Raw genomic sequence first — 13,106 nt, 5'->3', positions numbered from 1 at the left:
TCTGGTCCCTCCTCTCCTCTGAGGGAACACGAGACCCTCCGGCCTGCCCCACATATTTAGAAGGAGGTGCTGGGAATGAGGGGCCCGGAAGTGACGGGATGTGAGACTGCAGGTGGAAGAAGCCAGCTAGGAACTGAAATCTGCCCACGCGGAGAAAACCAGCCCTGCCCATGAAATGTTTCTGCCCTTTGTTTTTGCCTGTCATTGAGCCTCTCTGTGACAGGAAGAGTTTAGCAGAGGGAAGCCTCCCAAAATGGGTTCTTCCTTGCGCGGTCTGAAGAGAAGCCATCTTGAATGTATGTGCGGAGAAAGCGGGAGGAAGTGTCTGAAATTGCCCTCCACCACCTCAGGCCTCTGCCAGCCCTTCCTCCTGGCTGTGAGGACCAAATCTGAGACTCTGGTTTTGTCCCTGTGCCAGGCAGGGGCTGTTTCTCTTGCCTGCTGACTTTAAAAACACCCTGCCCCCGTGTTTGATAATCTATGGCAGCCTGGAGGGAGAAGCCCCCTTCACACATGCCCAGAGGATGAGAAAAGCAGTCAAAACGTTACAGGAGTCTGGCTAGGATCTCAAAGTGGAGGGAGGCAGGGGGAGTGGGGGGTATCTAAGGGGTTTTCCGCAAGGGGGACAAGCTTTGCTGCTGCTGGAAGAGCCCAGACAAGGCAGTGGCCATGGGGCTTCCACAGGGCAGGGTTCCTGTATCTCCCCTGCCCCATCTTCCATTAATGTCCTCCGCCCCCTAACCCTTTCATGCCCACCTCCTTGCTTTAAAAGCTGGGGACTGGAGTGGCATAACTAGATTGGTTTAGCGTTATACCAGGATCTGGAGCAAATTCTTTCTCAGCTTTGCTTGTTTTAACAAGTAAATCGCCACCCCAACTCCCCCTCTGGTGAAAATAACAAGGAAAGACTGCGATGAAAGGGGCCAGAGATGCGCTTTTTAAAAATGCAAACGGAATTCTCAGAACCTGATAGTTACATCGTTATAAGAACAGTCCATTGCTAATATTTTTTAAAAAATCCCCTCGGGATTTTGCATACAAGGAAACGGCCGCCAGGGAAGCGGGGGGGGGGGGGCGTGGATGCAGCGCGGGTGGGGGGGCGGAAACCCAAACTTTCCCGTCCTCAAGGTAGGAATCGAGTTTGGCACCCCCCCGATCCCCCCCGGGCTGAATTCTGCTCCGGGTCCTCCGGGCTTTGTACCGAGGAGGAAACTGCAGGATGGTGGGGAGGCGGGGGGGGGGGAGGACCCCCAAAGGACCCGCTGTGCAGCCCGCCTATCCTTGGGGCAAAGGGGGGGGCTGTTCCCCTTCTCCTCCCCCCCCGCCCCCAACGCGTTTGTGACTCACCCAGCGCGCCTGGGGCGGAGCAGAGGCTGCCCTGGGAATGCCAAAGGGGCCACCTGCCTCTGGAGGGAGGGGGCAAAGCCGGAAATGACCTCACAAGCCCCCCTCCCCCCGTCTGCACGTCTAGGAGTCGGGACTCTCTCGCTTTAACCCCGTGGTCGACCGGCTCCCCCCCAGCCCCGCCCGGCTGCAGCCCCCCCCTTTCCGGCTGCTCTTTTGGGCAAAGGCGCGTGCCCGTTCTTCGGAAGGGGGGGAGGGGGCTCCGCTCTGCCCTTGGGGGGGAGTGATGGGGGGGCCCGGAGAGAAAGGAGGCGGCCATGGGGTGCCTTCGGGGACCCCTCCCGGGCGGAGCGCGTCCGCTTCTGCCGGGCCAGCCCCTTGGGGCTCTCTTGCCCCTGCAATGGTGGGTCGGCAGGCTGTGAGCCAGTAGTAAGATCTTTAAAAGGGGGCCTGGCGCGCTCACGGGGCAGAGGTCGATCCCTCACCTTGGGGGAGAAATGGAGCCTCCTTGGCCTGAAGCACTGTACCCCCGACGAGGGAGCAGCCGCGGAGGCTCTGCTCTTGCCTCCCTGTCCTGCTTGCGGCCTCTGCTTGGGCACTGCAGAAAGAGGGCAATGGGCAAAACGGACCTTTGCTCTGATCCCGAGGAGCTCTGCTGAGGTTCTTGCCCAAGGAAGGCTTCGGCCGGTGGGCCTCTGCTGGGGCTGCCAGCCTCCAGGTGGGGGCTGGAGATCTCCCGGAATTACAACTGATCTCCAGGTGACAGAGATCAGTTCCCCTGGAGAAAATGGCTGCTGTGGAGGGGGGCGGGGCTCTATGGCATTATACCATTTCTGAGACCCCTTCCCTCCCTAAACCCCACCCTCTCCAGGCCCCACCCCCCAAATCTCCAGGAATTTTCCAACCTGGACCTGGCAACTCAGCTGAATTGAGTCTCTTCTTCATTTAATGATTTGGAAATTTTCTATTCTGCCTCTCCGGTGAGTCTGCCTGAGGTGGATCACAAATGGCAGAAAAGTTATTGAAACCCACCATTCATCTTGGATCTGACAGAACCTGCCTCGGTGGCCCTCGTGGATGACGTGCGCCCAGAGATGGACAGGGGGAGTGCAGCTCCGTGGGTTCTCCCGGACCTCTCTGGGGCTTCCAATATTAGTAATTATGGCATCTCTCTGGACTGCCGACCCAGCTCGGGATTGGGAGGCACCGTTCTATGGGGGTTCTGGTCCTACAGAAACCCCTGGATGGGGACATCTGGATGGGGGCTTGGTTGTCCCCAATATGCAGGTGACACTCAGCCCTTTTTCACACTTCTGCTTGGTCCTGCTGTGGCAGACCTCCTGGTTACATCCCGGGGGTGTAGAGAGAGGAGGGAATTGTGAATTTCCTGCATTGTGCAGGGGGTTGGACTAGATGACCCCAGAGGTGCCTTCCAACCCTATGATACTATGATTCTGTCTAGGTTAGGTTACGGTAATGTGCTTTATGCGGAAGTGTCTGGAATCTTCCATTGGTGCAGAATGTGGCCAGGATGTGAACCGGAGTGGGTCGCACAGAACATATCACTCCGATCCTGGCCCATCGACCTTGCCTCCCAGTTTGTTTCCAGGCTGGTGTTGACCTTCAAAGCCCTCTTAGGTTTGGGACCAAGATACCTGAAGGACCACTTACTCCCTTACGGACCCTCCCAACCACTGCAGTCACCTTCTGAGGCCCTGCTTCCGGTGCCCCCACCGTCCAAGACCGGGCAGGTGGCCACCCCGGAGAGGTCCTCCTCCACAGTGACTGTGTGACTCAGAAGTGACGGAGATTCTGGATTTCTCTCTCCCTGGAGGGTCACCTCTCCCCTTCTGTCGCCATTTTCTTCCCTCCGTTGGCATACCTTTAGTGATCTTTCCTCCCTCTCCAGTGTTTTATTGGTTGTTTTTATCCTTGGTATTTATTTTTTTTTTATAAATGTTTTTATTTTTCATAACTACAAAACACTACACCAGACTATCACAAGGAAAGGGAAGAGGGAAGGGACAAAGGGGAGTGGAAAAAGAAAAAGGGGGGGGAATGAACTACAAACACTAAACACTACACTTCAATGTTTCCCTTCATACTGTCATAATACAAAAATAGCTCCATAGAATAATGATGGAGTGGTTAATCATACAGAGAATAAACATTTCAAATTCTGATTAAACTTTCCTCCCCCTTCTGGGTCCCGGACGCAATTCTCTCTGTGCAACTGCTGTTGCAATGCTCTCCTCTTCCCCCCCCCCCTCCGGCTCCTCCTTTTCTTCGTTCTTGGTGCAGCAGAATTCTGGGTTTTTATTCTCAAAATCCTTTAGTTGATCTTCTGATAATATCTTATAGGCCTGATCTTTATATCTGAACCATATTCCTTCCGGGAATAACCATTTGTACTTTATTCCATGGTCCCTCAGAAGAGCTGCAAACTTTTTATATTTAAAACGCCGTTTCCGGACTAGAAATGGAACGTCCTTCAAAATCTTGACTTTCAAACCCATAAAGTCCAAATCCGCATTGTATGAGTTATATAGGATGGTGTCCCGAATCTTTTTAGTTGAAAAGTCAATAATGATCTCACGAGGCAACTGTCGCTTTGTTGCATATTTTGAAGAAGCCCGACGGACCTCCAAAATGGCGCTTTTAACCTCTTCTTTAGTCGTCCTCGCGGGTGTCGCCAGTAGTTCCGAGACCAAATCCCACAGATCCTCATTTTCCTCCTCTTTCACGTTTTGGAGACGCAAAATTGTCTGCGTTCGTTCCACTTGTAGCCCGATCAGTTGGTTCTCCACCAACTTCAACTCCTTTTTTGTAGCCTTCACAAGTGACGCACTTTCCAGAGCAGACTTTTCTGCCCCCCCCCCGCTGCTGCCTTAATGGTTTTCACCTCGCTTTCAATTAAGCCCACCCTTTGATCAGTTTCGTTCAGCTTGTCAACAAAGGGTTTTATAGCTTCCACCACCGCCCTGCGCACCAATTCTTCGAGCGACTCCCCTTTCTGCAAGGTGGCCGAGATTGACTTACCGAGAGCGGGACTTTGCCTCTTTGCTGCCATTTGGGGGGGGGGGACGCCAACAAAATTCTGGAACTCAACGAAGGGGAAGAGCGAGTCTTCTTCAGATCAACCTCTCCTTCACAAACGCTTGTAGAACAGAAGGGATTCGCTTGTTTACAGGCTTCCGCCTGTTTCTTTTACTTGCCGTTTCTCGTTGCCCGGCGGCACTCGAGGCGCCGCGCACATCTGCCGGCCTCCATAGGGACAAACGGGCAATTCCCTCCCCGCATTGATTTCGGGGAGTTCTTCCCGCCGCGTCCCGGACCCTGGCTCCCTCCCTGGGAGTCCTGGGGGCTAATCCTTGCAGATCAGCCGCCCGGTCAGGGTGCCCGGTCGTTTCCTCCCGGACCAGCCGAGAGGAGCGTCCGGCATGGCTGAGAAAACGAAACCGACTCCCATCCTTGGAGATTAAAATAAATACCAAGGATTTATTTTAATCTCCAATTTAATACTGGAGATTAAAATAAATCCTTGGTATTTATTTTAATCTCCAGTATTAAATTGTTTGAATTATGTATTTGTGTGCTGGTTTTAAGGGTACGATTTTTCCTTCTATGCTTTGTTTTGTTAGCTGCCTTGGTGATCCTATGAGGATAGAAAGGCAGGGTAGAAACCTTGTTAATAAGTAATAAAAACAGTTGCCTACAGGGAGAAGTCTCCAGTGCTGGCCACATTCATTGTTTGGGTTGCCTGCTGGGAGACCGTCATCATTTATGCACAGAACGTGTTATCAGCATGGCAGGAATTTCTTCTTCTGCAATTAAGGACATTGGTGGTCCCTGAAAGAGGAAAATAGTTCCCCTGGCATCATGTCTTTTTGTTGCTGGGCTTCTGGACACAAGATGGAGTTCCACAGACCAGTGAACTAATGAAAATGGAACACATCAACTAATAGCAATAAAATATTTCTTTAAAAAGTCTGATGCCGCATGACGGAATGGTGCAGGGCCAATCAGGGGACGTCCCTTGCAGGGATCTCTCCCTCTCCAAACACCCCTGGAGCAGGCAAGGGTCTTAACTGACTTCCACCACTCTGGCTCTGGCTCTGGTGGAAGGCCCAGGGCACCATCCACCCAGCTCCTCCCTGCCTCTCCTGCTCTCTCCCTTCCACCCATTCTTGCCCAAGATCTCTTTCCAATATCTTAAACTCACTGTCCCTGCAGATACACAAATCTCTATCCTTCCAGGGGAAAAGAAAAACAGGATCCATCAATCTCCCCCCAAAAGGGAAGAAGAGACATGCCTTCTTCCAATCTAAGCTTTCCTGTCCTTCCCAGGGGAAAAAATCCCACCCACAGCTGTGAAATCTGGGGCAGATCATTCGGGACTTAAAGGGAAAGGGGCAAGTACCTGTGCAAGCACTGAGTCATTACTGACCCAGGGGGGAACGTTGCAGCACATTTTCTTGGCAGCCTTTTTACAGGGTGGTTTGCCATTGCCTTCCCCAGGATGCAGTAGAAATCCGAGATGGCTGCCTGAAAGCCGTAGTAACGTTGTACACTTATAAGTGTGTCTGTGTATTCGACCCAATTAAAAGAAATGAACACACATACACACTGAATAAAGTCTAATAAAGGAGACAAATGTACTGGTTGTAAAAGCAAGGAAGAATAAAAACAACATTTGATTTATTGCTCGGATCAGGATCAAAATTATCCCATAGACGCTGTAGCCCTTCTTCAACCCTAAAGCAGTTACATAAAGTTTTATACCTCCCCAGATTCATTAACAAAAATTAACATAAAGAGGCATTATTGGATCAAAGGTTTAAACACATCAATGGGCTGGCAGAATTCCATTGGCCCATTAAGTTTGGGCCGTCCATTCACACATTGATAATTATTTATTGTATCCAAAAATATTCCAGTCTACTGGCATCTCTAATATCAGTTCTTTTGGGGGATGTGATTCTCAAAACAACCAAAGTTGCTTGCCAGCCATAAGCCTCTCTGTGTACCGTAGAGGGAGTTTCTCCCATGGCAAAATTGAGAATGGTTTGCTTTGACAGCTCCCTCCCCAATCGATTGCTGACCCCGGAGTAAATGTCGTTACAACTTGCCAACAGCCAGAATCCAAACAGGGAGACTGCATTCACCCCTTGGGGCCAAATCACAAATTCCAAAGACATTTTAGGTAGGGTCTCTATGGGGGGGAGGTCTCGATCCACATCCCCACCCCTTGCATGAAAAGGAGAGAGTAAGATATGTTCATGGACAAGTAGGCATAAAACCAGAATCAGATACCTATATACTGTGATTCTACATGTGTAAATATGTGCTTATTGTAACAGTCAAGATATTTGATTAATATGCAAGCATGAATAATATGTAAGTATGCTAAGTGAAGTTAGCCAGTATGCCCATTGGAATATTATACGTCAGCAATAAATCCAAGAAGTCCCCCACTATTATTAGGTGACTATGATGGACTATGATGGAGACTATGATGGAGACACACATACATACATATACTATATGTATGTATGTGTGTGTGACTGTATGTACGTGTGTGTGACTGTATGTATGTATGTATGTATGTATGTATGTATGTATGTATGTATGTATGTATGTATGTATGTATGTATGTATGTATGTATGTATGTATGTATGTATATAAATTTGTGTGTGTGTATCCTGCTACAGTGAAATGGCTGAAAAATAACAAATTGAAATTGAACCCAGACAAGACTGAAGTGATGCTTGTTGGGAAAGCAGAGATCTTGAAAGACATTGTACTCCCTGCTTTCGATGGAGTTCGTCTGACCCTTGCAGACTGAGTTAAGAGCCTAGGGCAGCGATGGTGAACCTATGGCACACATGCCACAGCTGGCACGCGAGCCATGCCACCGGATCACTAAGTCCAGGGCTCATTTGGAGGGGGAACGTGCTGCAACGGAGTTCCTCTAGTGTTGAAAAGCGATCACGTGGGTTTTGTCCCTGCCCACGTGATTCATTTTCCTCAGTGCTGCCTCCCTGCTGCCACTCTTTTTAGCAGAAGGAAGCGGAGGCAGCAGCCGGGCTGCTGGGCCTGGCTTTCGAAAGGAGGGCAAACAGCTTTCATTTTACTTGCTTTACTTCCACTCGTGACTCCTAAGTGAGTGAGGGAGAGAGTGCTTGCAAGACACTGCTGGTGTAAAGAAAGGCAAACAGCTTTAATTTAACTTGCTTTATTTTCGTTCGTGGCTCATGAGTGAGTGAAAGAGAAAGAGAGAGATGTTAATTAGTTCGGACAACTGTATGAGTTGTTGTTTTTTTAAACTAAAACCTCTGTATTCAGGTTTAATTGCAGTGTTGGCACTTTGAAATAAGTTGGTTTTGGGGTGCAGTTTGGGCACTCAGGCTCAAAAAGGTTCGCCATCACTGGCCTAGGGGTTACACTGGATCCAGCACTACCACTAGAAAAACAAGTTAAGGAAGCTGCAGAAAAAGGCTTACTCCAACCTCACTCTAGCCTGGAAGATGGTTTCTTACCTCGACACGGCTGACCTGGCCACATGCATCCATGCCACGGTAACATCAAAACTTGTCTATTGTAATGCACTATTCATTGGTCTTCCATCTAAGTTAACTAGGAGGCTCCAATTGGTGCAAAATGCTGCAGCTTGACTGTTAGCAGGAGCGAGCAGGTGCATGAACATCACTCCCATCTTACAGTCACCCTATTGGCTACCTATCAGTTACCGTTGTGCTCATTTTAAGGTCTTGGTTACTACATACTGTGACGGGCCCCGTCGCTTGAGGGTGCCGCGGCCAGCGGGTCTGTTTCAGTGAGGCCAACACCTCCAGAGGCGGCGGGTCCGGCGGGGGTGGAATCTTCTCCAGGGCCGTGCCGGCGGCCCATGTGCTGGCCAGAGGGGTCCGGGCCAGCCTGTTAGTGGCCTCAGATGCCTTGGTGCTGTTGGGCCGTAGACAAGGCCTCAGAACACAGCCCTTAGGCACAGGGAAGGTCCTTCCATCAGCACCTGCCTCCCTGCAGCTCTCCTCCCCTGGCCAGAGGGCCAAAGACCCCTTTTTCTCCCCTCCCACTCTAGGGCAGCCCTGCCCCGCTCCCTAATTGCCAGCCCTATCACCTGGGCCAGTGCTGGCCACAATACCTGGCCCCACCCTCCACCAGGTGGGCCGTGTTGGGCCTTCAGACACCTGGAGGCCATCTCTTCCCTCGCTCCCTGCTCCCCCCTTGCACCTGGGGGACTGCCCGGCTTGACTGACGGGCCAGCGAGCCTATCACCCGCCAGCCCCTGGGCCCGCCCCCGCCCCTCGTCTGGCCCCGGGCCTCGTTGGAGCCTCGCCCCTGCCTTTGGCGGCTTCCAGCTCGGCCGCCGGGGCCCGCACCACCACCGCCTCGGCTCGCTGCGCTGCTCCGGCTGGGCTACAGCCGTCCTGCTGGGTCTGCGGCCCGGCGGCATCTCTCGTGCTGGCAGGGGCCTTCTTCCCTGCGGCGGTCGCACCGTGGTGGCTGTCGGGATGGCCCTCCTCCCACGCCAGGTAGGCCATGGGGCCCCCGGGCCCCCAGGGGGTGAAAATGAGGGAGGGGAGGCCCGTCCCCGGACACATACATAGCCTTTGCCCAGCATACCTATGAGATCGCCTCACTCCTTATGTCCCCTCACAGCAGGTTTGCTCATCTGAACAAGGTCAATTGCAGCTGCCAGCCTGCACCTGGGCAAAATCAACAGCAGCCCCCACACGGGCTTTCTCTGGGGTGGCCCCTACCCTGTGGAACAGCTTGCCTGAGGTCAGGAGAGCCCCCACTCTGCTGTCTTTCCGCAAATGATGCAAAACCTAATTATTCAAAAAGGCTTTTTACAATAGTAGGAGAGAAGCATTGTAGGGAGGGGGTCTCAACTGCTTCGCTAACGACTTAGGGACCACAGACGTCACCACTATGCTGACTTGCGTATTATCTGTTGCTTGAATATGTACTCCTATATAATACCTGTGCTTCATGTTATCTCAGTTCTTCAACTCCATATTGGATCCTTGCTTATGCTGTCTTTGTAAAAACCTATGACATTGTGAAATGTCCTTGACATGGAAATGTCCTTGATATTGATTGTACTAATCTCACATTATGTATTCTGCCTTTAGTCTAAGCAAGAAAGTCACGAAAGAGTCAAACTGTTTGTTGCTTACTTAATTAGTAAACTTACTTGTAGGCCGGTGTAGGCATGCCACACAGCCTCCATTAATTGCTCTTTACATTTTTACATTCCTGATCTCCTGGTCAGTTGGCATGCCACACGGGAAGACTCAGGGAGTAGTTTAAATGTGTAACAATAAGTCTCTCACCATTCACAGAGCACAACATTCCCATACACTCTAAGTAACATTCTCCTATGCTCAGAGGAGATGCTTACTTGCTTATGCTTACTTGCATGTAACCATTAGGGTTTCGAGTAAAGATTCCCGCCATAGAAAGGGGAGTCTCTATGAAGTGAAATTAGGATTTCCTATTGGGTAACTTGTTTATTGGGGGGGAGGCAATTAGCTAGTAACATATACTAAGGTTTTATTGCTCTTTGTTCAGAGTTCTCTTTCACTCTCTTGTGTACCATGTCTATCTAATCTCATCTAGCAAGATGTAGTCTATTAGCAATTTATTATTTTCTTCCAAAGTAACCCTAATTTTATCCTCTTAGTAAAGTAATTTTACAGAGCTACACTGGAGTCTGTGTCAATTCTCATTACTTCCAATGCGCAATTCTGCACAGTCTCTGCCAATTTCCTCACAAAGGTTATGGTGGCCCAGATATGATAATGAGAGAAAAATAACTCCATGTGTTAGCTAAAGAAAGAAGATTCTACTCCTTTTGCCTTTGTGAGTCCAAAAGTCTCCTCTCGTTTTTGCGCTCACTTCCACTGTGGGGTTTGAAGCTAGCCAGAGGAATCACCCTTAATGACTTCAGGCCGGAGAAAAGAAAGAAAAACACATTTGAAAGAGGAGGACCTCCGCATCAAAGAAAGAAAATGAGCACTGAAGGAGCATCAGTGTCAACATCTAATGCAGACAAACGAGTGAACTCAGCTTCTTTAAGATTCCTCAATTGAACCAGAAAAACTTTACAATATGGGATAACAGCTTACAGCTTGCCCTGGAGGCCAATAGACTATCAAATTTACTAACAAAAGATGAGCCCCCGAGGGACAATCCAGACTATGAAAACCTGAAGGAAAAGGATGCTAGAGTCCGATTCATGATAGTGACATCTTTGAATGAGACTCGTAGTCCATTAATTTCTCAGTTCAAGACAGCAAAGAAGTTATATAAGGCAATCCAAGAAAAGAACCTTAGCAAAACGAATGATCAAACTTGTGACCTCAGATTCTCCCTTTACACACTTAAATTGAAATCTGATTCAGACCTGAAGAATCATCTTGATAAAATGTTACAAATCGTTGGTCAATTGGAATCTGCAGGAAGTACGGTGCCAGAGAGTGAGGTCATAGCCGCTATGATGGGGGGTTCACCTGCATCTTATGAAAATATTGTCACGGTTTTGAAAAATGTGCCAGATCTGCCTATAACCGGCTTTACCAAGAGCCTGATGGATGCTGCCAGAAAGAAAGAGGCTTACAACCTAAGTGATAACTTCCAGGCATTTAAATTGTCAGAGAGGCCAAACAGAATGGATATAATTTGCAACCTCTGTAAGAAAAGGGGTCATTTTGCAAGACGATGCTGGTCAAGAGACAGTTTGCCCAGAGGCCAGGATGTGCCTAGAGAACAAAGAAGTGGCCATTATCACTAGAGAGAGCCACGTGGTCAGGGCTCAATGAGATCAGGAAGTCACAGTGCAGCCAGGGGGTCAAGCAGGGAGAACTTTGCCAAAGATGATGATAAATGGAATTTTAGACAAAGTGTGTGCATGATTAATAATAATGAATATGATGGAGATATAAGAAATCTGTGGCTGATTGATTCTGGGAGCGTGCATCGTTTGACTCCAAACAGAGAATACTTTACTGAACTTTATAATAAACCTGAGATTCAACTCTATCAAGTTGATGGGACACCTCTTCAGGTGGCTGCCATGGGAATGGTCCATTTAAGGCTAAGTGATTTAAATGGAGATGTTAACTACTTAACCCTGAAAGACTGTCTTTATGTGCCAAATGACACGGAGAATATAATTTCACTGGGCAAGATGATCAGAGTAGACATAAATATCCATTTAAACCACAATGAAACCTCAAAAGTTATCTTTAAGAGGGACGAGGCTGAGGTTCCAGTTGTAAAGATGAAGAATTGTTTGTACCTGAGAACAGAAATTGATGTAGTTGCCAGCCTGAAAGAAAAAGAGTATACTCATGAAAACTGCCTTTTTAATTGACATTTAAAATTTGCACATAGAAGTGTTAAGGCTATTCTGAAGCTACTACAGAACAATGGAATTCTTTTTGATGTATGCAACGCTAGCGAAAGCATTTGTGAGACATGTTTAGGCAACTGCTCCTAAATGCAAGCCACTTGAAAGGATTAGAACTTCCAAGCCTCTGCAAAGGATTTATTGTGATCTGATAGGCTCACTAGCCACCACAATGAATGGGCATAAATATATTATGACGATCCTAGACGACTTCAGCCGTTATGCATTCGTATATTTACTGAAAACCAAAGATCAGGCAATAGACAAATTTAAGAGCTTTGTGGCTGCAATGAGAAATCTATTTGGGAAAGCCCCTGAAGTGCTGCTCACTGATAATGTAACTATGAATTCCAAAGGTATCTTGAGGAACAAGGAATAATTCATAAAAGAAGTGTGGCACTCAGCCCTAAACAAAATGGGACAATAGAAAGATTCAATCGTTCTGTGCAAGAGATGGCCAGATGTCTTCTATTTCAAGCTGGACTTTCTGAGACTTGTTGGGGGGAAGCAATAATGACTGCAGCCTATATTTATAACAGAACACTGCATAAGGCCACTGAAGAAACCCCCTTTTACCACTGGTATGGGAGAAACCCAGGATTAAAACATATCACATCATTTGGTGCCAAGGCTTACGCTCACATTCCCAGAGAAAGGAGAACCAAGCTTGAACCCAGGGTAGAACTGGGCATTTTTGTGGGATATGCACCCAGAGGATTCAGAATCCTACACCCTCGCACCTTGGAAGTAAAAGTTTCTAACGCTGTCTCTTTTGATGAGAGGTGTCTTTTCACAGGAAACAAAGAATCTGACTCAGCAGCACCACCTAACTGCGCGAGAGATGCATACTTCTGTGATCTGGTTTCAAGGCTGCCTGATCCTGATGCCAATTTCCAGGAAGAGGGACCAAAGAGGCCTCGCCTTCAGAAGGGGCAGAGGCAGGGATCCTGATGCCAGAAAGGGAGACAGGTGAAGCCTGGCCAGACAACACAGAGGCAGAGATCAAGGTGAGGCTCTCAGCAAGGGAAAACAAAGGTGTGCCACCACTGAGATTTGAATCATGTGCCAAGGTGCAAACTGCTGATGATCCAGCAGACTGGACTGAGACGCTTGAACTACCTGAACATGAAAAGGGCAAATGGATTGAAGCTGCAAAGGAAGAGTTCAACTCACTCCTCAGGAATCGCGCAAAAGTGGAAAGTACAAGAAGTGCCAACTATCGAGGACTGGATTTATAAATTGCTGTACATGGCGGAAATGGACAAAATGACAAGGAAACTGAGAGACCTTGATCCAGGACAGTTTAACACAGATTGGGAGAAGCTG

General features: G+C 48.8%; 1 pseudogene; it reads right to left on the bottom strand.

The window, feature by feature from the left end:
* The window catches only part of LOC129327987 (zinc finger protein 91-like), a 54,773-nt pseudogene that overhangs the window by 4,616 nt on the left and 37,051 nt on the right, over window positions 1-13,106 (bottom strand).

This window comes from Eublepharis macularius, chromosome 4, assembly GCF_028583425.1.
Source record: "Eublepharis macularius isolate TG4126 chromosome 4, MPM_Emac_v1.0, whole genome shotgun sequence".
NCBI lineage: Eukaryota > Metazoa > Chordata > Lepidosauria > Squamata > Eublepharidae > Eublepharis > Eublepharis macularius.
The sequence above is the reverse complement of the archived record's forward strand: the minus strand, read 5'-3'. Positions and strand labels throughout refer to the sequence as shown.